A 22,600-nucleotide genomic window follows, 5' to 3' on the forward strand; every position below is an offset into this window, starting at 1 on the left:
GAAAAAGATACCACCAGATTAATAAAAACAAAACTAGCAAACCAAGACAGAAAAATTCATTGGTGAAACTTCACTTGAATTTTCATCACTTCATCAGCACTAACAATTGATGAACAACTGTTTTAGGAGGGCACTAACAGCAGAGGGGAAGAAAATGCAAATTGTGAAGAGCTTTTCTGGATGTGTGTGTGTGCTGTGATACTGCCTGGCCTGACAAAGCAATAGGAGAAGGTTTCCAGCAGGAATTCACAGCATATACACATAAAACAAAGGCTTTGGACTAAATTCAGGTCCTGTCTTAACCTACTGCTTCTCATTCCAGGGTCTACAAAAACAATACTCAGAGGTTAACAAGCTGTTTCCAGAAACTCAACAAGCTAAAATATGAGGAATGACCCAACTGAAGCTGAAAATAGGGAATTAATTGCCTGTTTGAATATGGCAGTGAATCAAGATCATGGAAATAGGCAACTTTCTAAGCATGACTTGTCCTCTTTCTTGTCCTTTTCTTCTGTGACTGTGGTAAAGTTCTTAAATAATTTGTTTGTTTTCTGGTACAAAGAGGTGTGGTTGCACTTATTTTACTTCCCTATCCTGTTTAATTAATCTTTTCTGTCCCCAGATTTGTAGCAGCATATTTTTTCCTGCTCGGATTAGGAGCTTCAGGGATGAATGGAAAAGAGTGTGTGTTTGTTATGTTTTGGGGAAGGGTTGCCAATTCTATTTCTTCAAGTAAAAACAAAGAAACACTCAGGAAAATTAGTAAAGAAAACATCCCAGAAACAAATTAGTCTAAAAGAGGTTGACACTGTCAGTAAACTAAAACAAATTGCAGCAGTTAATCCTAGAAAATCAGTCCTTTTGCATGGGCAGCACATGAGCACAATGAAGAGCACACAGAACATGATGCTGAAGACTTCCCTTGACAATGCACTCCAAAATCATGCATCAGAGATAATACTGTTATTATGAAATTTTTTATCAACAACTAAAAATCAATAATCTGTGATCACCCAAGCTTGCTGTAATGTAAATCATACAGCATATCAGAGGAAAAAAATCTATAGCAAACTTTGCAGTATTGTGATTATTTTTGGAAGGAGAAAAGGATATAAATGATAACTGAAATAGTTTCCAACTCTAAAGCACAAAGTGATGCACAGCTGGCTGGTAAAGTTGTCCTTGGTGCCTGAAAAACTATGTAGGGGTGCAAATACATAAAATAATGAGCTAGCCTAGGTCCTTTCTGTGTGCACTCAGTGCTGTGGGTCTCCTCCTCTGGGGATGTTTAAAGGGTCTGTCTCAGATCACACTGGGTTAACTTTGACCCGAATGGAACATTCTGGATTTTCTATGCCAGCAGCACCCAGATCTACTCAGATCTGCTGCCCAGCACAGAACTGCTCCCTGCAAAGCACCCAGCTCATTCCAGTTGGGATAAGGCTGCACTTGGACCTTTTTTCCTCCTGAGAGAACAAGGCCTGGCTCCAATTCTGCTTTCCAACACCACGTGCAGGCCACGAAATCAAGCCTGCTTCCACTGCAGATATTTTGTTATTCACACAAACACCGTGTCGCAGCAGCATAACTTTCTCTATTTGCAGAAACATTAAATATCCACAGACAAGGTTCAAACATGCAGAGCCAGCAGTGCAGCAATGTACAGTTCTGAATAAGGTGGGATATATTCCAAGTTTCCTGGTACAAAAAGGATGAAGGCCCAGCTCCACAGGCCGTGCATGTTTGGTGGAGTTAGTCACGCCTCCCCAAAGAAATGGGGCATTCCACCTGATGATTTAGATCCCTAATGACATTGGATGTCTTTTTGTTCTCTCCCAAGGAACAAAGCCTTCCTTTGGATTTTTTTTTTTTTCTGAGAGGAATCATTAACTCCATCTGTTTTTCTGGAAGAAGCTGAGTATAAAAGAATGGGAAAAAAATCATTAAGCAGCTATATTAATTTTGAAAATTCAAGTCTGTTCTCAGAGCTATACACTACATATAGGAAGTCTCATGACTATCATAAATATTCATCTTACCACAACCATTAAAACACAGTGTCAGCTCACACTGAAAGAAACGGAACCAAAACATTTTCCAGCCTGAATACTGTTTGGAGTTCAATGTAATGTAACACAAGTTGAAAACCAATGATACCCTCATGACCAACACTTGCATTTTGCAATGGCTTCGTTCTTAATATTTCATACAGGGCCTTATTCCACCCTTTTAAATCTGTATTTTTCTGTTGAGGGTTCTGAGACCATCATTTGGCTTGTAAAGAGAAGAGGACAAAGACTCAGAATGTCTCACAGCACCGTGCTGCCCCCAGAGTCAGCGAGCATGGGCTGCCTGACACGGGTGAGCTCCTGAGCTCTGCTAGAGGAGCAGCTCAGGATCTGTTCCACCCGCTCAGGGCAGGGGCACAGCATCCCTCGTGCCCATTCTCAGGCAGAGGAATTACTGCCCCCACCTCACCAGAACATTCAGAGTGTGGGACTCTCAGCAAAGGAAGATTTCCAGGTTAAAAAGAAAAAAAAAGCTGGCAGCTAAGAGCTGCTTTTTAAGCTTTAATGAGTATGTTAATGACCCAAACCAAAATGAAGAAACCCATAACCCCAGACACTCATTAATTCTGTACAAAATATATTGGCCAGAAATCATTAATGTTGCGAGAAGCTTCTGTAAGTGGAGCGGTTTTAATCAACTCTCAAGTCTTCTGTAATTGTACACTTATGGCACAGGTTACTTTATTTATTTGGATTTCAACTTCGTAACAGAAGTACCTATCTCAGATGCTGGATTATTAATAGAACAAAGAATTATTATAGACCTGATACATCACTTCACTTACAAGGTAAGCAGAACTTCTCATGGATACGAAGTCTAATTTTGTGCATCTGTAATACTCAGTCCTCTTTCCACAGTACAGCCCCCTCAAGCACACTGACAAAGATGTGAAAAGGCCCCAAAATTAGGCTCTGGGTGTTAAATCACTTCTGTAACCTCTTGCACTCTCAGTGCTCATAAGAAGTTGTTCAGGTTTAAAAATCAGTATAAGAAATCTTTGCTTCTACATTGGCTCCCTCTGAACATTCCAATTCACAGCTTTTTACGTTTAACAAGAATGTTTTCCTTGAGATTTGCAAAACCCATTCCCTGCCCCTTCCCCACTCCTGGCCTCTTAGATCTGATAAAGCTCTGAGTTAAAGACAGACTCTGGTCTGGATAACACACTAACAGAGTTGTTAGACAAAAATCAAATTGGAAAGTAAAATCAGTGCAACTTTTAATTCTTGGTACAGATTCAGAAGTTCAACCAAGGATAGATTTGGCTGGCAAGATTCTGGCTCACTTTCCTGATCTCGACACAGGCTTTTGAGAGATGTTAACTTAAAAGAGAAAGAAATCATCTTTGTAACTGTGAAGTAAACTGAATTTTCTCTGAAGTCACCAAGTCAATGTGAGATGCTGAAAGATGGCGGCTTCTCTTTCACAATTTTAAACATGAAACTCCCTTAAAAAGGCACATTTTAAAAGTAAAATGTTACTATTAACATGCAAATCTGCAGCTTCAGAATTCCCAGGAAGGTAATGAAAACTCCCCTTGAATCGTGCACAGCAACCCCAGTTCAGGGCAAGTCAAGAGAATCTCATTATCTCATCTTTGCACGCTGCAGATGAGGTTCCACTCTGTGGCAGTCAACAGGAACCCGTGGCCCCTTCACAGGAGAGAAGAATTTTGACAAATGATGACTGACAGCTCTAGTTCTTGTCCAAACAATGAACAAGATTTGGGCCCCCTTGCAAGAGAATGCCTTTCCTTACAAGAGGATGGCTCTCGGAGTGGGAAGAGGATGGCTTCCTGTGTGAGACCTCTTTCTCTGCCTTCTCATAATTCTTCTTTTAGCTCCATATGTGACAAACCAGGATCAGGGATTTTTTAAATGACTGATCCTAAGAAAGACTTCAGGAAAACGAAATCATGAAATTTAAATTCAGTTGATACAGTAAATACATGCTTTGGGGAGATACCCGTCATTTTTGTCAGTTGTTTCCTCTAGGATAAATGCTAAATATTAGCTTTAAGAGAGACAGAAACAAACCCCAAGACATAACCAGAGTTTTCTTGCACAGCATTTCCCTAAGGAAAAAGTCAAGGTCTTCCATAATTGCTGTAATTGTTTTTGATGTTGGGTAAGCTAAGTGATATAAACAGGACACGAAAATGTTGCGTTTCAGTAAAAAAACCTCAGTGAGTGCCCTCCAGAAGCACAGCCCTGCTTCCATCAGTCAATCTTTCAAGAAGTGCTTACTTATTTTTACCTCCAAAGGAACATTTTTATCCAATGAGGTTAACAAGGCTGAAGCAGCATCTGGGCTGCAGAACGGGCTGGGTGTCGGATCTCCCCTCAACAGGGACAGAGGCTGGTCCCAAGGCACTGGTAGAACTGGGATTATGTAGGATTATGCCCCACTTTGGAAACTTGAGAGCCAGTCCTGGAGAAAACAGAAGGATGGGCAGAGTATGAAGGAAGAAATCATCCTAAAAATGCTTGAGAACAGTCATCTGAGAAATACATGCACTTTTCAGGATTTGGCTGACATTATTCTTTCTAGAAACATCCTGAGGTGGGTGAGATTTTTTTTCTGTGTCGAGAATTCTTAGCCTCAGAGGGCAAAAAGGGGATAAATTCAAGACAATGTGGAGAATGTGCAGCAATAAAACTGAAACATAACCCTTAAAAGTAATAAAGTTTGGAAAAAAGAGACCAAGCTGACAAAATATTCACATTTTACAGCAAAGCAATTGGCCGTTGGGTCCCAAGGACGGAGCAGATCCAGGCACAGCCCTGGCGCAGCCCATCACAGCCAGGGCTCATGACTGCTGTTGGCACATCCACTTCTCCTGCAGAGCTCTTGCTTCCCAGACACCAACCCTTCCCTCTCCTCTTCCCAACAACCACGACCCTGCCCCTCCTCTCACCTCCAGGATTAGTACCTGCACGGTTTGCCACAAAGCAAGTTCTACAGAGTGAAATGAATCGTTTTCCCTTTATTTCACCTCACAAAGTGCCAAGGCAGACACAGCTTTCTGTCTCTGCTGGGCAGCACCCACCGGGATCTCTGTGGGGAAATCCCAAACTCCCAAGCACAACCTCTGATGATGACACAACCCCAGGCTTTGTGGAGGCCACTCCACACAGATAAACTGAACACACTCGGCTCAGAGGGTAACATTTACAGCAGGGCTCATCTGCAATTTAAATATTTTAACAGTAGCCAGCCACCCTCAGAAGCAAAGACAGGAGCCCTGAGCTGTTTATTTACCAACAGCACCAGCACAGGAAGGCAGCACAGGCTCCCTGTGTGAGTGTTTTCTCCACTGCTGCCATTTGTTTTCACTGGGTGACCTGCTGTGCATTATTTGTGCCTTGTTTCTTCCACAACATTTCCTTTTCCTGACACGCTGTCCCAGCATTTACCAGGCTGTCAGTTCTGACATTCCAACTTTTAGTAATAAGAGGAAGGGCAGGGAATGGGTTTCCTTGCAGACAAAGCTCACAAATAACCAGCAAACCCTCTGTACCCTTACAGCTTTTCAGAGTTTCTATCAAATCCAACGCAGAGGCAGAAACCAGAACTGTTGCAGAGCAGCTGATGCTACTTGTCTTTTTCAGGAGACAACCTCTTGACCCACTGAGGCTTCTGTGTTCCATAGAAACTCAAGAACGTGCTAAAGGAAATTTTAACTCTGTAGTGCTTCCCTCAAAGAGAGCAGTGATGGTGTGCAAAGCAGGCTGCTGCACACCCAGGTATGGGGCCTGCTTCATGCCTTCCCAGAAATACAGAACTGAAACCCTGCAAAAATAATAATAATAATAATAACAACAACAACATTTAAAGAAGTGGCATAAGTGACAAAGGCAGTGAACATGATTGAATCATGCAGGTCTTCTGTCAGTTTGCCACAATGAGTAAAAGGGCTTGGGAGAAAAACCGATAAATTCATTTCCAGGATATGTTATGGCACTAGGGCTGCAAATGTTGAAAATACACATTACTACCAATTGAATATTCAAAGCTTCCACATCAATTGGATGCAAAAATTGATGTGGTAGAATGCTATTTTAGCTTCAGAATCCCGAAAGGCAAGAATAAGTGGGAAGATCCTACCAAAGTTTCTATTTAAGTGTGATAGCCTTGTATCGCCAGTAATTTTCCTTTTGCTGCAAATCAAGAAACCCCCAAAACAAACAAAACCAACCGGACCAAACCCCCTGACAGTTTCTGTGGAAAGATCAGGTTGTTCTCATGGCTTCAGAGTCTCTGAAGGTGTGCCTGGCAGTGCAGGACCCCTGGGCCGGGCCTGCCTGCGCTCCCAGCCCCAGCGCTCGCCGCAGCCAGCGCACATCAGCCCGGCTCCGAGGGAGACCCTGCTGCTCAGCTGCCACTCAGCAGCCCTGGCAGCTCCTGCCCAGGCAGGATCTGCTCCCCTGACTTCCCAGCTAACCTTCCTCCTGACTTTGAGAGCCAAGCTCGCTTTCTTCCATCCGAGCTCGCTCCTCTCAGCCAGGGTGACTTCAATTTCCACTTTAATGAACGCCTTTCCAGTGCTTCTCATTAACCTTCCTCCTCACTCTCTGGCTCTGGACTGTCTTTCACAGTCACTGCCTTGTTGATTCGGGGCCTGACCTAGTAAACTTGTATGCTCATGAATAACTTCTCCCCTGGTAATAGCCAGGCTGGCTTTTGTACGGTTTCTCCCAGAAGTGAAATGACTTACGTGGATGTGGGGAACAGGATGGGGGCTTTTTGTTTGTTCAGGCTTTTTCCTTTCTGACCTTCCAAGTCTTGCTTCTGCCATCTTCAAGTGTTACTGATGTCCCCCCTTATTTTATTTGTGGCTTTAAGGCTTACTCCTTAGACCACAGTGAATAAATTACAAAGCATAATTAGAAAATATTGGAGGTATGGACATGCTACATTGCAGGTAAGGACACACTTATGATTTTACAGTTATTGTAGATTCTCTGAATTTTTTAAATTCCATTTGATAAATTTCAAATATTTTAAAGAAAAACTGAATTTTACTCAAGTCTGTGAAATGCAATATACAAACTTCCAGAGGTGTTACACAAACAGGTCACAAAATAAGTCATGCACTGCCTGCCTTGTCCATACCTCCCCCGCAGTAAACACTTTGCAACTGCACACACCCTCACGTTCACCCTGGTTCAGCTGTTTTGACAGTCGGTAGAAAGAAACAACAGGAGAAAGGGAGTGAAACCAAGAACATTTATTTAGATACCTGAATGTTATTTTTTCCAGCATTTTGCCAGCTTTAGTTTTGTGTTAGTCTCCTCATATTTCTGTCACAAGCAATTTTATCCCATTTTCTTGGAATTAATATCTCATAGTTTTGCAATTTTTTATGCTTTTCCACCTCTTTAATCATGTTTCCCTAATGCCCCTATGTTCATCCATGCATTTTCACTCATTTTACCCCCACAATGTCAGTACATCCTTTCTGATTTACTTCTCTGTCTCTTCATCTTTATAATCTACTGATTTATATTATTTAAGTTACTTTTCATCTTACTTTATATTCTTACCTTGCATTCTTGGTCCACCATGTTTTTGCTTTCCTAAGTTGCTTCCCCTCCCATACCCGGGTAATTAAAAAAACCGAATGTGATAGGTGCCAAATGATCCTTTTACCCTTATCCTCACTGATTTTAGCATTAGAATTAACCCTGAATTTTAAAGAATTCTCTTAATATGGATCTCAGGGCAAGCCCCTAAGAAAGTCTTCAAGTAAGTACACTTTGCTGCAGAAGTACTTATTGTGTGACGTTTGGATAACGTGCAGGTTTATACTGGCACACTGCAGCGGCTGCAAACCTAAATGCTCACACTTGATTCGAGAGAAAAGAAGAAGATACAAAGCTATCCATGGGGCAGGAATTAACCAGCAGCACAAACACCTGAAGATTCTGAGAGCACAGCCAGCATCCTGCACTGGGAAGGGAAGAGAGGGGATTATCTGCAGTTTGACAGGGCGGCTGACAGGAGGAACTACACCAACATCCCAGAACAGCCTTGATCTCCTCACTTCACCCCTTTGATTTTATGATGACTATACCTTCAAAATTAAATCTTGCTCTCATCAGGGATGCTGTCTAATGTGCAGACAATGTGCTGCAGCGAGGGAGAGCAGATCCAGCGCCGTTCCCCTGCCTCGGGAGGCACTGGGGAGGGAGCTCTCGATAGAGAACAAATCAGAATCAAACAGCAGAATATTCAGATACATCCTGAGCAGTCAACTCAATCACATAAAGAGATACTCATGCATTATTCATTCCATGAAATCTGGGAGTTTTTCCAGAGAATATGCCACGGACTAGAGATAGGCTTTATCAACTGTTTTAAATCAGCATGTTTTATCTAATACAATAACAATTTATTTACTAAGGATATTTATACCATTGGAGCTTTCCAGGCTTAATTGATTCTTTTCATCAAGATCCTGTGCACTGGGAAAATCAGCTCGCAAAGTGATTTGAAAAGACACTGTGCTGAATATCTACAAAATGATTTAGATAATAATGGAGTAAAGTTATGGATCTGTTAGCATTTCAATGACCAGATTCTTTTCCTTTGGAGCTATTCCACAAGGCCATCCTCATCCAAAGGATGTCAAAAATAGTTTTTCATTTGATAAAACAGTTTATGTGGACTTAAATAAACAATCACCAAAGCTACAGTTAGGCAAGTCAGTCTGTAAATATACCACCTGCACTGACAAAAGTCTTAACACAAGAAGCTAACACAAAAAGAAAACTTTAGCTATTAGTGTATCAAGAGCATTGTACAGGTATGGACCAAGCACAACCCAGTACAGTATTTTTCCTCTAAGCCTGACATCAGCCACTTGAGTGGGATGAGTTTTACCACAGTAAGAAGACAGGTCAGTGTTTATCCTTGCAGTATTGCCATGCCCAAACTTCAAGTCATGAAACATCCATCTAAAATTAAGAAATAATTTGAAAAGTAAAGATAAATAACAAACAGTCAAGCTGATTCATCATTTGATGTTCAGGCTTAAACCTGTTTATTCCAGGAGCTGGTGTTTTAAGAGATGAAAACATTAACTCGTGGGAGCTAAAAGATAAACCACCGCACAGTTTAAGTGAACAGGACTATGCCAGGCACAAAAACTGGAGTCAGCAGCATGCCAACAGTGACTCTGGCCGGATTAGCAGGAAGCCAGACCTTTGTGCCAGTTTGAAGCCAGGGGAATCGGGAGGAGATACACAGAATTCCTTTTAATCCTAAGTGAGGCTAATACCGGAGAGAAACCCTCACAGACTACCTTCTGTTCTAATTGAAAACAATAACTGCAGAATAAGGTTTTCTACACAAAAGCAAGGACACTTTCTAATTACCTATCTTCGCATACCTGAGTGCCTTGTAGCAGAGGAAGGATTCTGTTGTAGAGGAAGTTTGGATAAATGGCAGTGAAAAGGAAAGACAGCACAAACTCCTCTGACACATTCAGGTGTCTAATGGAATAAATGCAGGCAGACATTGCTGCAGCAGGTGAGCAGCCTCCATCTGTAAAGACAGGCTACATATCAGAGAATATATTTCCATTTGTGTATCAAAATCTGTATATACAAAGTTTTGCTTCTGTATGAAATCCTAGCCAGAGAAATTAGCCTCAGAGAGGCTAGAGAACTGCCCTTTCCCCCTGCCCCCCCTTTTAAAGGTTTATCAACATATTCTAGTCTAATCTGGAGAGTATTTTTGATATGATATTTCAACAAAACTGTTTTAAATCCTTTTGGCCCAGAACACAGTCCCTGCTCAGCCCTGGCCGGAGTCCAGCTGGGCATGAAGGGTGACAGAGCTCCCCGGGAATGGCAGCAGAGTTGTGCCATCCCTGTCCTGCCCTTCCCCTCTGAGCCCACTAAATTCACTTCACTTCTCTGCTTCTGAGTTCCTGGCCACACGTTTCTCCTCTGCAGCTTTTTCAGCTCAACCAAAGCAGGGTTTTGTTTGTTTTATTGGCTGCCTGGGTTTGTTTTTTTTTTTTAGAGAGGAGTTTGTTTATTTGCTTGTTTTGTTTAAATCCAGAAGCCCTTTTCTCCGGGAAGGCAAATGTTCTTCGGTCCCAAAAACCCCAAGCTGTTGATTTTTGAGGCCATTTTTTCTAAGGCATAGTTTTCACAGCTTCTGAACTCATCCCTGAACTAATCTGTCTGCAACTAGCACCACATCCAAGCAATAATTGCCTGTCCTAGTAAGGCCCACTAGTCCCAAAGGACATGTCTTTTAAGGCAAAATAACTTGGAGAGGGGACAATATGCAAAGTGACAGCAGATTAAAGAATGATGGAAATTAAAAGTTTAAAAAGCATGAGAAAGCAATTAACCAAGGAACAAAATGGTGTTTTTAAGCATATAGAAGCTCAGAGTCTGTGACAGAATCAAAGTCTCCTGAAAAAAAAAAAGTGAAATAAAAAAGCAGCTAGGGAAACTACCAAAAAATGAAAGTTTTTATCTTTTTTCTGTAAAGAGTGTAGGATAAGTGCTATTTCAGCTTCCAATCAGTGGTGCAAGGACAGAGATAGAAGTATTAAAACAAGCAACACTAGAATAAAGTCATGTAGGGTTCACCAGCAGGACTCCAGAGCCAGACTGGGCTCCATTAACAGTGGTTTGCCTGTTTCATCCAGGATACAAATAAACTGTCAAGATACTAATAAAATATTCAAATGAACTCTGAGAACCCAAATTTAATAGCTTCCTGGTCTGAAACAGAAAACAGATCAATAGATTGATCTCAGTCTCTGTTTAGTCTTAGTTCTCTCTACATATTTTACATGGAAGAAGGAAGTGGCAGTTTTTCTCTAGATCCTGAGGGACTTTTGCTCCTCTCCTCACACAGGTTTCTTTCCCTGAAACATTATAAAAATATCTGACTTCTTTCAAAAATCTTGTAACAAAGTCCATCACAAAAGTTTGCTAAGGACAACAGTTACAGAGGAGAGGTAAGACATCTCTACTCTCCTACCTGCATATAATGCCAAATGCTCAACAGATCGTAACTGGAAAAATGACCTGGTGTGAAAAGTCTGTTACACCATTTACTTCTATAATAAAAAGCAAAGAGAATTAAATATGAGATAAAAAAACATCTGGAGAAAATCTAACCATATCACAAGTGACTAGTACGGCCTCCTGTGGAATAATCCATGTTCTTTTCACCCATTTTAAAGCGACAGCAGGAAGAGAAGCTGTTAAATGGATATGAACTGCCCCCCAAAATATGAAACACCAAATTTTTTTTTCTCTGAGACTGTAGTCCATCTCCAGCTGAATGAAATATTATCACCACAGGATTGGGTTGTAACTGTGTGCTAAAATAAAGCATGGGCCAGCAAATTAAAGATCTGGGCTCAATGACTTTAAGCAAGTTATTTAACATTTCCTTCCCTCGGTTTCTTAACCTTTTTAAAAGGGTGAGGCACTTTTTGTTCAAAAACCTCAGGCAAAACCCAAGCTGTTGTGATAGTTATTAAAAATTTAATAAACATTTAATTAGGCTAATTTGAAAAGTTATTTCTAAATCCTTAATTCTGTGTAGATGAAAACATCATTTGTAACCAGACAACCATCTGAGCAGAAACCAATATAAATCAGCAAGAGCTATTCCAGTAACAGAAACTGCAGCTACATCATTAAGAACAATTTTAAATGCTTACAGCTTTCGTATTCACTTGCATTTTATTTTCAAACTTTTTTATTAGAACATCGACTAGTCATTATCCTAGCACAGCTAAAGTGGGACAGAATCAATGCCCTGCTGACTGTCTCCTCTGCTCTTTGTGATAAACACTGTCTCACAAGTTTGAAAAAATCCATTTTGATACTGCTTTCCAATTAGACCTGTTAAATGCTTTTTGAATGACTAAATTTTGTTTGGTTTTACACCTAGGTATGTTGCTAAGCTAATATTTTTAAATAGAAGAGTCCTGTACTATTTCTAGTCATTTTCTTACCAAATTTCAAGCCAAGCAAGTTAAATTGTCATCCTTTTCTTATGATTCACTGCAATTTATGATGTCCTTGCTAAGTTTTGGAATTCTAGTCACTCCTTTTCACAGCAGTGCCTGAGTAGATGCACACTTAGGCAATCATACCCTAAACACCATGGTAGGAGACAGCCCTTTCACAGGTGGCACAAAGCTACCAAAATAAAACCAGCAAATCTCAGCGAGGAACAGAAATGCCAGCCTTGTTTAATCATCATAGAAGGCACTTTTCTTAGAATCATGGGCTGATGTCGGTTGTAAGGGACCCTAAGGCTCATCTCATCTCATCACATCTCACCCCCTGCCATGGGCAGGGACACCTTCCACTGTCCCAGGCTGCTCCCAGCCCTGATGTCCAACCTGGCTTTGGGCACTGCCAGGGATCCAGGGGCAGCCACGGCTGCTCTGGGCACCCTGTGCCAGGGCCTGCCCATGCTCATTCTGAGAAATTCCACCCTCCTGTCCAATCTAAGCCCACCCTCTTTCAGTTTAAAGCCATGTCCCTTCTCCTCTCACCACAGGCCCTGGTAAAAGCCTTTCCCCATCTCTCTGAAGAGCCTCTTCACACATAAAAGGCTGCACTGAGCTCTCCCCAGAGCCTTCTCCTCTCCAGGGAGAATGGGCAGAAGTTTTCTTCATGTTCCTTTTAGAAGCACCACCAGTGCTCTGTGCAGTGGAGCTTCCACTGATGGCTACAGGCACAGACCTCTCACCACAGGGAGCTTCCCTGCAAACCTTTCCAAAGTCACTCTAGACTTAATTAGCAAATTCCAATAGTGCTGTAACTGTAAAAAGTCAGAGCAGTGTCTGTCTCAGATCAGTTAAACGACAGATTCTGAAATATTCTATACTCATTAAAGACCATCTTGCACTTGAAATTGAAATATCTGGTTTTTCCTTCTGCACCAGTGAACTTGGAAACATTCAATCTTTTTCTTTTTTTTCTGCTCAAGCTGACCTCTGTCCTTCCTTCTCCTACCCTTTCACCCTTTCTTCATGTTGTATTATTATCTGTCTGCATTAAGCTTAGAGCTCTTTCCATTTGCAAATTCACTTAATCATCAATGTAAGCTGCCTCTAAGTTATGCATACTTCGGTTTAATGAAACTGTACTTTCGCATCTTAACAGTCTGGGTCACCAACTGAAATGAATATTAAAAAATGTAAGCAAGCATATCAAGATCTAGCTAATGGACCCATTGCAAAGAAACAGGAATAAACCAACCAACTCTAGGATTCTCAAAATCCTCTTCTCTGAGGGTTATTAAGAGATAATATTTTTTTCTAAATATTGAAATTTTTGTTTTATTAACAAAACCAAACTTCTGTGAAAGAAGTCATTAGCCTCAGCTGAGCAGCCTACCGGGATGGTTCGTGTCTGCCCAGTGTACTCAGAGTGTTTAAACCTAAAAGAGTTCAACACCACCTAAATTACAGTTCACTCACTGCCATTGCAGCACTTTGCACTGCACACATCCTACCCTTAACACCCAGTGTTGGCTCCGCTAACAATCTTCCTAAACCACTGCCTGAGGCATTGTTAATGACCAGGAGCCAAGAAATATTGTATCGGGAATGGAACCCATTACAGCAAAATGATCAAAGTCTCCTGACCAAGGAAAGGGCAAGGATGTGCTGTGCTCATTTCAAGCTTGTGCTGAGCGTCTTAAGGAAAAAAATGTAAAATTTGGAACCACAGAGTATGGCATGGAACAGAGAATGTACAATTAGGGCGCAAAGCAGCCTTACATGCAGGCTTACATTCAGCATGGATAGATATTCTCTTGTTTTACATTAAATGATTATTAAAATTGCACCAAAGAATGAATTGGAAAGGACAGAAAACCCAAATTCACTGCCCTTTCTATCAGCCACTCAAGAATAAACTACCTTAAATCAGACCAAAGAGTTTCTTCCCCAGGTACTTAAGAAAAAGAACCATGAAGGTTTAGTGCTCAGAAAGGGTTCTTAAAGTAATTTTTCATAGTAACTAATGTCTCTTTTTCTGTGGTAAATTTCTTTCTGCTGCTCATATTTACTTTTACTTTGATTCTTTCATATTACATGAATACAGTAAAAAATTCACATAAAGATTTTTGTAGATGCTGATGATTGTGAGATTTGCCATTTTTTTCAAGGAAAAAAAAGGACAAAACTTTCCAGGAAAAATGCAGAGAGGACCCTATTATTCAACCAAGAGGAGCAATGAAAGAAACTTTGAGAGATTTCCCAGAGCTGTGTAGACCATAGGAACATGCATTTGCAACCAAAACAATACCATTTCACAGGAATAAAACGGAATTCTTAGTCTGAAATAAAAACAAATTTATCAGAGTAGCATTTCTTAAACAATTAACAGTGACACCGTTCAGGTTTGGAAAGTTAGGAAGTACTAATGGCAGCTATCAGGAACATTTTACTTTATTATGGGAGAACTGGAAGAAGATCTAATTACTGAATACAAACGTTTGCATTAGTGTTTGCATTGAAAAGTGTTAATTGCCTTGAATTGCTAGCAGGGCTTCATATGCTTTAGGGTAAAATAAGCATAAACACCTGTAGCCAGTAAAAAATTTAGTTGTCATTCTCTCACCCTGGAGAAGCTGAACTGCTGCTGACTCAGCGGGAGCAGAAATGAAAGTGCTCTTGCAAAGAAGCTTCAGAAAGCCCTGTTTTGGAGACCACACATGACAGAGTACAATAAATCCACGGGACAGGTTGTTTCGTGTGTTTGCCTTTTGAAAAATCAGTAACATCTAATAAGAAGAAGAAAATTCCCAAGCCCAGCATGATGATGTTATTTCAGCAGCTAAGCCTCTAAATTAACTTGTAATGCAAGTGCTCCTGGCACTGGAAACAAGCCAAACTGTGACACTTAAACTTCCAAGTTTGCTCAACTATTCCCCCAAAACTGCAGCAATCCATTGTGTGTATGTTTTTATTTACTAAATCTGTTTAGGAGTTTGCATCGATCTGTGTGCCAATAGAATTCCTAGAGAAAATACATGGGTGCACAAAAACCAGACAATAATATTCCAGAGCTGTTGGTTGTCTCAATTTTTTGAAGAACTCATATAATTCTGAGATCCTTTGCCACTAAAAAAAACAACACCCTGAAGGAAGTTGTTTGTCTTTCTTTCAGGAAGAAATTAGGTCACAGCGATGAAGTAGACAGTGGAGCAGCCTGAGTTGGATCTTTAATTAGCAAATGGTTCATAGAATTAGCTCTGGGTTTTGTTTTTCCTTCTCCCCAGCCCTTTGGTTTATGGAAATGTGTGTTCACATGAGAATTGGATTACCAGGAACTATTCGTGTCCCAGTGCTTGCACTGATTGCCCATGACATCCATAGGATCCCACTCTTGGGAGAGTCTCAATGCACCACGACTGTTTCCAGATCATTTGTAGCAAAAGCAAAGTAAATTTAACATTCAAGACTGTTCCCCCTCTTTTAGCATGCTCACTTTACTCATGAGTAGCCAATTCACTGCACAAAACGGACAGTGAGCACATGAAAGCCACCAACTGCTGCCCAGACAGTGCTCATGGCTTGCCTCCTGCTCAGATGGAGCATTTTGAGCCCCTTTTTTATGGATATTGAATTTCCAAGCAGTTTTCACCCAGTCCATTTGTTAACGCCGGCCGTAAATTTAGTTTGGTGCCCTTAATTTGCTACATTTTGTATTCTTTAGGAGCATTCTGCGCTGCAGAATTTACTGCTCACTTGGAGACCTTCAATTTCTGCTCCTCAGATGAGCCCTGGCTGCAGTGCTGATTAAACAGATTGCTAATGTTTCAGCTGACATATTTTCCTGGGCTCTGGAGGTGTGTGCACGTGTGTCTCTCTGGTGATGATTTGTGAATACTCATGAACTGATCCACATGCAAAGTATTGAAAAAACTGTTGAAATGTAAACTGTGAGGTACCACTAACAATGGCTTGGCAATATTATGACATCAAAAAGAGGCAAAAGTAGGCAGGACAAGAACAGCCACCTCCGAAATGAAAAAATTTTGGAAACGACCAAATCACGTGCAGTGGTAAAGGCTGGGGAGGAAAGCTAGAGAAAGAAAAGGGAGGGAAAAACAAAGCCAAAAATTAAGTTAATAAGCATGATACTAATAAAATTATAACACAGAATTATAAAGACTGATGAGGAGACTCAAAGCAATTAGAACATAAGAATCTAATGTTATTAAATAAATGCACAGAAAAAAATTCCATCCAACCGATTTCCTGAGGCAATAGAGGCAGGGGAAGGACCAAAAGAGTAACAATGATGAAAAAATAGAACTAAAGCATAAACATATGATCAAGAACCAGTAAGTTCTTATTGGAAAGACAAGAACAGTTTAAGAAAGACACAGCTGGGGCAGGAGCAGGGGTCAGGAGGGCAAGGAGGGGATGCACTCAGTGGCCACAAATGGGAGATCACCTCTGAGGCACTTTGGCAGGTGCACAGGAAATGGTGAACTAAACTGTTATAATTGTGCCAGAGCAGGCATTTAGGCAACAACTCTGGAATGAATACACCCTGGGGAAAAACAAACAAATCACACCCACACCCCCAAATCAATCAATCAATCAATCAATAAATCCGCACGAAAAATTAAATCAAAAAGCCTACAGAGATAAAAAAATAAATTCTGGAACCTTTGACAGAAGTTCCAACAGAAATTTCAATGAGGGGTTTTTAGCTCTAAAGACTGAAATACCCCTTTCTTTCAGAGGTGTTTGGCATATGACAAAAAACAGAATAGAAATATTCTTCTGTCACCACTTACAACTGTTAGATAACATATCTTAAATTTCCAGGGTTAGCAGGTTGTCATGAGCCCTATGTTAACAGAAGGAGTATTTTATTCTTGAAGACACTTGCTATTTCTGGAAGTTAAACAAGATATTCCAATAAAGTAGAAAAGATCAAGCAGGAAAATTAATATTCCATCTCTCTTTCTATACTGATTTGCAAGTTATGTATTGAATAAAAAGAGGCAATTAAATAGCTTTTTTTTTTTTTTTTGGGTAGACATTTGTACTCCAACTGTACCAGGAGAATTTTGTGTTTTGATTAAATATGTTGTAAACTGTGCTTGCCACTCAGCACAACATGTTTAATGTCAGAGCAACACTGAAATGGCCAATTTTGAGAAAAGTCACCTTTCATTACAGAATCCTTCCGTTTTTTACAGAAAGATATTCAGGAGCTCTCCAATGTTATTTCCTTTTTCTACTTCTATCAGCTTGAAGAGTCAATAAAACCTCTGCTCAAAAAGAAACTCATCTTTTGCTCCCCATTCAAGCAGTTCTGCAGGGCTTCACAGCAGGGGCTTCTCTTCCTTTTTAAACCACGTACATTGGACTTCATTGCAGAAGTCATTCAAGGGCTTTAGCAGTAATAATTTATCCATAAAACCTGAATGGGATCACAACCTCCATGGGTATCCATGTGATACCTCAGAATGGATTTGGTTTCAGAGATACTCCTGGTGTTGGTAGGAAAAACAAAAATTCTATGGCCAGGAACATTTCAAACAGAAACTTTTAAACAAATGCTTTTTTCCAAGATTAAGCAAGGTGTTTGAAGATTTTCAACATACTTCTGCAAAGAAACAATTGTCCCCCACTCAGTTTAAACCAGACCATCTATGTTTCTATTTTTGGCAAACCTTCCCCACTGGTTAAGCCATTGCCCACTAAGGACAACAGAAACTGGTAAATTTAAACTAAAACTGTTTAGAACTCTCTCAGCATTCTGCAACATTAAATTAAGAGTAAAAATCAAATGCAAATCTTCCAAACCAAATAAAACTCACTTAGAGACTTCCCTTTTTATACTTTTCACCAAAACAACTTTTGAGGTTTGCTTATTCTCTTTCAGTGCATTGGTATGGAATGAGTTCCTCCCAGGTTTGCTTCCTGTCAGTGCTAACAGAAAATACTGTGGAGTATTGTGGAGTCTGTAGAGATTAGAGATGAGCACAACCACTGCAAAACTCAGCATTTTTGAGCATCAGGGAGGTCTGAATGTGGACCTGGTGTCTGGTCCACCTTGCCTTGCAATAAGCCAGCAATGCACAGACTGTACCTGGCTGAGAACATTTGGAGTTGTGGGGACACCTCAGGGTCACACAGGACATAATTTGTATTTTCTCCTCTCACACAGGGCTTAGGTAGGTACCCACACTCCCTCAACACCTCCTGAAGGTACCCCATAACAAAAGAAACTGTGACTTTCTAGAAAATATTACTCAACTGAGATAATACACAATCAGATCTGTTAAGATTGAAGAAGATCCAGCATAAGATTCATTACACAGCAAAGCTCTGAAAAATACTTTATCCTAATTGAATGTTTGCAAGGAAATTTGTATGGTGTTTTATAGTACAATTTTATGCATCATCAATTAGCAATTGAACCAGTTTCAAACTCTGAACCCTTGAAAGCTTTAAGCACAAAGAAAATGCTGTAGCCCACATTCATTTCAAGCATAAACTGACAGGTAATGCTGAACCTGTTACAACTTCTGCAAAAACTTATTCATGTTGCTTCCACACACACAAAAACCCAAACAAAGGGACCCCACACAATTAGAAGCACCTAAGCAAAAAATAAAACCTTTCTCATCCAAAGTATGAGGAGAACCCAAACCATATATTCTAAACAAATGACATTTCAATTAGCACTTTGGATTATTCATATTTTTATCCCCTAGTCTCTTCTAAAAATCCTCAGCAGAGCTGCATCAAACTCTTACTAGATATGCAAATTTACTGATTCAAAATCTTTATGATTCTGTTCTGAAGGCCCACAGGATACAGATGAGCATTAGATATTGGTCCATAACGTAACCTCGGTTTCTCTATCACACGTGGATATTTGTAACAGAACTGGCTGAGGCAACTGAAGGGAAGACAAGAATGAAACACCGGAGAGATGGGAAAAATGCACAAATTCATAGCAGATTCTCTCTGAGACAGCCTTTTGAAACTAAGCTAATGCAGCCTAACTATGCTTATATGGGAGTAACTATGAGCTCTTTAGTATTTATTCCCTGTGGATGATTTTCTCTCAAGGACAGAACAGTTAATGACTTGGTCTTGTGATCTGAGTCAGAATCAGATCTGGCAAGAACAAAAAAAAAAAATCACACTACCACTTAAAGAAAATTAGTATGTACACTGATATTTTCTTCATTTTACCTTAGCACAGGAAGAAAATTGATCTCATACATCAGGAAATCCTGCATTGCATTAGCAGCTATTGGACCTATTAACAAAACTGACCAATGCATCTGTTTCTGAATAAGAACAAGACAGGAGAGGAAAAAAATGTAAAATCCATTCCATTTGTAACTTGTCTTCCAATATTTTCCTTCACCTTTCCAGCATATTTATCAAATGACTTTTTTTTTTTACTTTGTAAACCTGTGTGAGAACAACTTGATGTTGGTACTGTACTTTATTCATACGAAAATATCAAGCCAAGTAAGGAAGCAATAAAAAGCAAAGAAGAAATATGATGAGAATTTATAATATCATCTTAGCAGGCATCTTGCTTCTCTGATTCAGTGTTGTCTGCAAAAATGCAGAGCTGGATTAATGAAAGGTATGAGAAGAAAACATTTTTCATGTATTCAGTTTTAACCAATAAAAGAGCTCATACAGCACCAGCTCTCAGTACTCGACAATATTTTCAGCTTTCATTTCTGTGTAGACAAAACAGCAAGTGTAGCTATTTAGCACTTTTCCATAGTATTTAAATGAACATTTTCCACGGGTGTGTTTTTATGCAGTGGTCACAGGTTCTGGTTCAGTGTGGCTGTAACAGCACTAATGCAAAGCAGCTCAGGTGTGTGCATCAGACAGGACGGGGAGCAGGCAGTGAGAATATTGCCACAACTGTAAACTGCAGTCCCAACCTCTGCCTCAAGGCACAGGGTTACCAGGCAGCACAAAACAGCTCGGGGTAGCCTTCAGTGCTGTTGTCACCAGTGGCAGGGCTGAGCCAGACCTTAAAAAGGCGAAGCACAGCAGCAATCCTGTGCAGGGATGTCCATCCTGCACCAGCACCTCTCGTTGCCCTCGCTCTGAGCCATTCTGCAGCAGTGCCCATCTCCAGCTGAGACTCAGGGCTGGACAGGGCCCCCCTGGCTGTGCTTCCTTACTGCAGGCAGCACATTTCTTCAGCCTAAATTTCTGTTTGACATGTGCTGGTTGTGGCTGTTGATGTTGAACAGGCTGTAGCTGCTCGTTCTGCAGCACCACTGATTTATCCTCCTGCTGTAGAGAACAAGCTGCTCTCTTTTTTTCTGTCCTCCCGAGCTGGACAGCTGAACATGAGCTAAATCTGAGCAGGAGCTGGGATTCACAGCGTGCTGGGAAGTGACCCCAGCTCAGAGCCATGCTGACACTGTGCAGTGGCAGGACCCAGTGGCCCCATTCTCCTGCAGTCAGGTGCGAGTTGGGGTCTGCTATGTAATCTGTTCTTTTTTTGCTCTTAGGTTCTGCCCAGTTGAGATCCACCGTTTGGCATGTCTGAAAGCATCTCAGGAAAACAACATTCTCCAAGATTCCATAAAAGCCTGTGTGTCTCAGCCTCAACAGCCTCTGCCACCTGACACAGACAGTGCAAATAGAGCACGACAGCAGGAGTCAGGGAAAGCAAAGCCTTTAATACTTTAACAGGCACATAAAAACCAAAAAATGCTTCCCCTTTTCACCAAAGTAGCATATTCCGAGGAATATTCACAATGAAAAAGCTCTGGAGACTGAAGAGCAGAAAGTGAGCATTTTTTTCCCTTCTGTAGTCAAAGAATCACATTTATCTCTAGTGATTCCTTAACTGGACAAACAGAAGAGCACTCTGCACCTTAACCCTCCCTGATATTCCCCTCTCGTTCTTCAGCATCATTTTGTCATTTGCAATATTACACCCCACCCAAAAAAAACCTAAGTTTGCTTCTCTCAACTTCAGTGAGAAAAGTTTGACAGGATTCTTTGCCCACTATTTTTTAGAACCTGAAGATTGTAGCTGGATCATGTTCTCAAGCTTTCTTTGGAAGTATCATATCCAGAACCATTATGCACAAGCTGAAATACTTTTTAAAATTATCTCAATACTGAATGCTTCTAAAAACTTAGGAAAAAACTCACCAGAACTGTGAGTAGCATCCAAGTGACTGGCATGTCTCTCATTCTAACAGTGCCACATTTCTGTGAGCCTCAGCCAGCTCACTCCTATCTGCTTCAGACTAAAAAACTCCACTTAATGTTTTCACTCAATTTAGCCAAGACTATCATCTCCATTTGCATTTTTACTTCCACTCCTTTTTCTCTCTCTTTCTTACCTGGTACCTTCCATGCAACATTTTTGACTTCTGTATTTGTTCATCTTCTATTCTTAAAGGTGTATTCCACATCCTATCAGTCACTGTTCCCCCTGCACTTAAGACTCAAAGAATCCCATTTGAGCTGTAAAATCTCTGCACTAATCTTTACAGCACAAGGCATGCAAATTCTTCTCTCCAACCAACACAATCCATTACTTACAAACTATTTTTGAGATACAGAACTGAGAGCAAGACAGTTCAGTTCTGACATCTGTGTGCTTTCCTGTGTATTAGCACTTCACTTTTGGTTGCCAGCAGTATTAATTTGATTTTGATGAAAGACTTTCCTTTACATTGGTATGAGTTACTTGAGTTAAAGACTAAGAGAGAACTTCTTCCCTCCCACCCCAGCTCCCCTTTTCTGTACAATGCAGAATATTGTGTATATTTATAATTGGTTCTGTTCAATAACAATATTTCTACATCTTGACCTGAAGAGGGAAGTTGGAAGCTCACAGGACGTGATATGGAGAAATAGCTTTGTTTAATGCCCTCATTGTCACTGGATGGAAATCAAACTTACACTATATTTTATTGATTTGACTCTTAATAACTATGGACAGTTTTACAGATCTCCCCTCCCCAACTGGCAGTAGGAAGTTCATCCTAAGAGCTCCAAAAAAGAAAAATAAAAGGGCCAAAAAGCCATCTGAAGCTGCAGTTTAAAACTCCTCTAAAAAGAAGGCAAATAATGACCCATTTGGAAAGTATCCCTACAACAATTCATCAGGCACCGGTTGAAGATAACAGAATATGCACTGAATCTCAAAAGGGAGACAGTGTGGATCTGCTGTCTGAGTTAACAATATTCCTTTTGAACCCTGTTTCATGGCCACAGGCAGTAATCAAATAAATATTGATATTTGTTTATTCATGGTTGAAAACCAGAACAGGGATTACAAACATAATTTTTAGGAGCAGAAAAGAAAAAAGCTAAGATTTTTTGCAGCAGTGTTAATTATACTGAATTCAGTGTGCATTAATACACAGGTATTTGAACAGATATTTTTTAATAAGAATAAAACAACATTAAATCGGTGATCTCCAAAGCTCTGTTTGGAGCATACTCCCATAATTCTTTTATGGGTAAGGGCTACTCCCATGACAT

This window comes from Corvus cornix, chromosome 4A (assembly GCF_000738735.6).
Source record: "Corvus cornix cornix isolate S_Up_H32 chromosome 4A, ASM73873v5, whole genome shotgun sequence".
Lineage (NCBI taxonomy): Eukaryota > Metazoa > Chordata > Aves > Passeriformes > Corvidae > Corvus > Corvus cornix.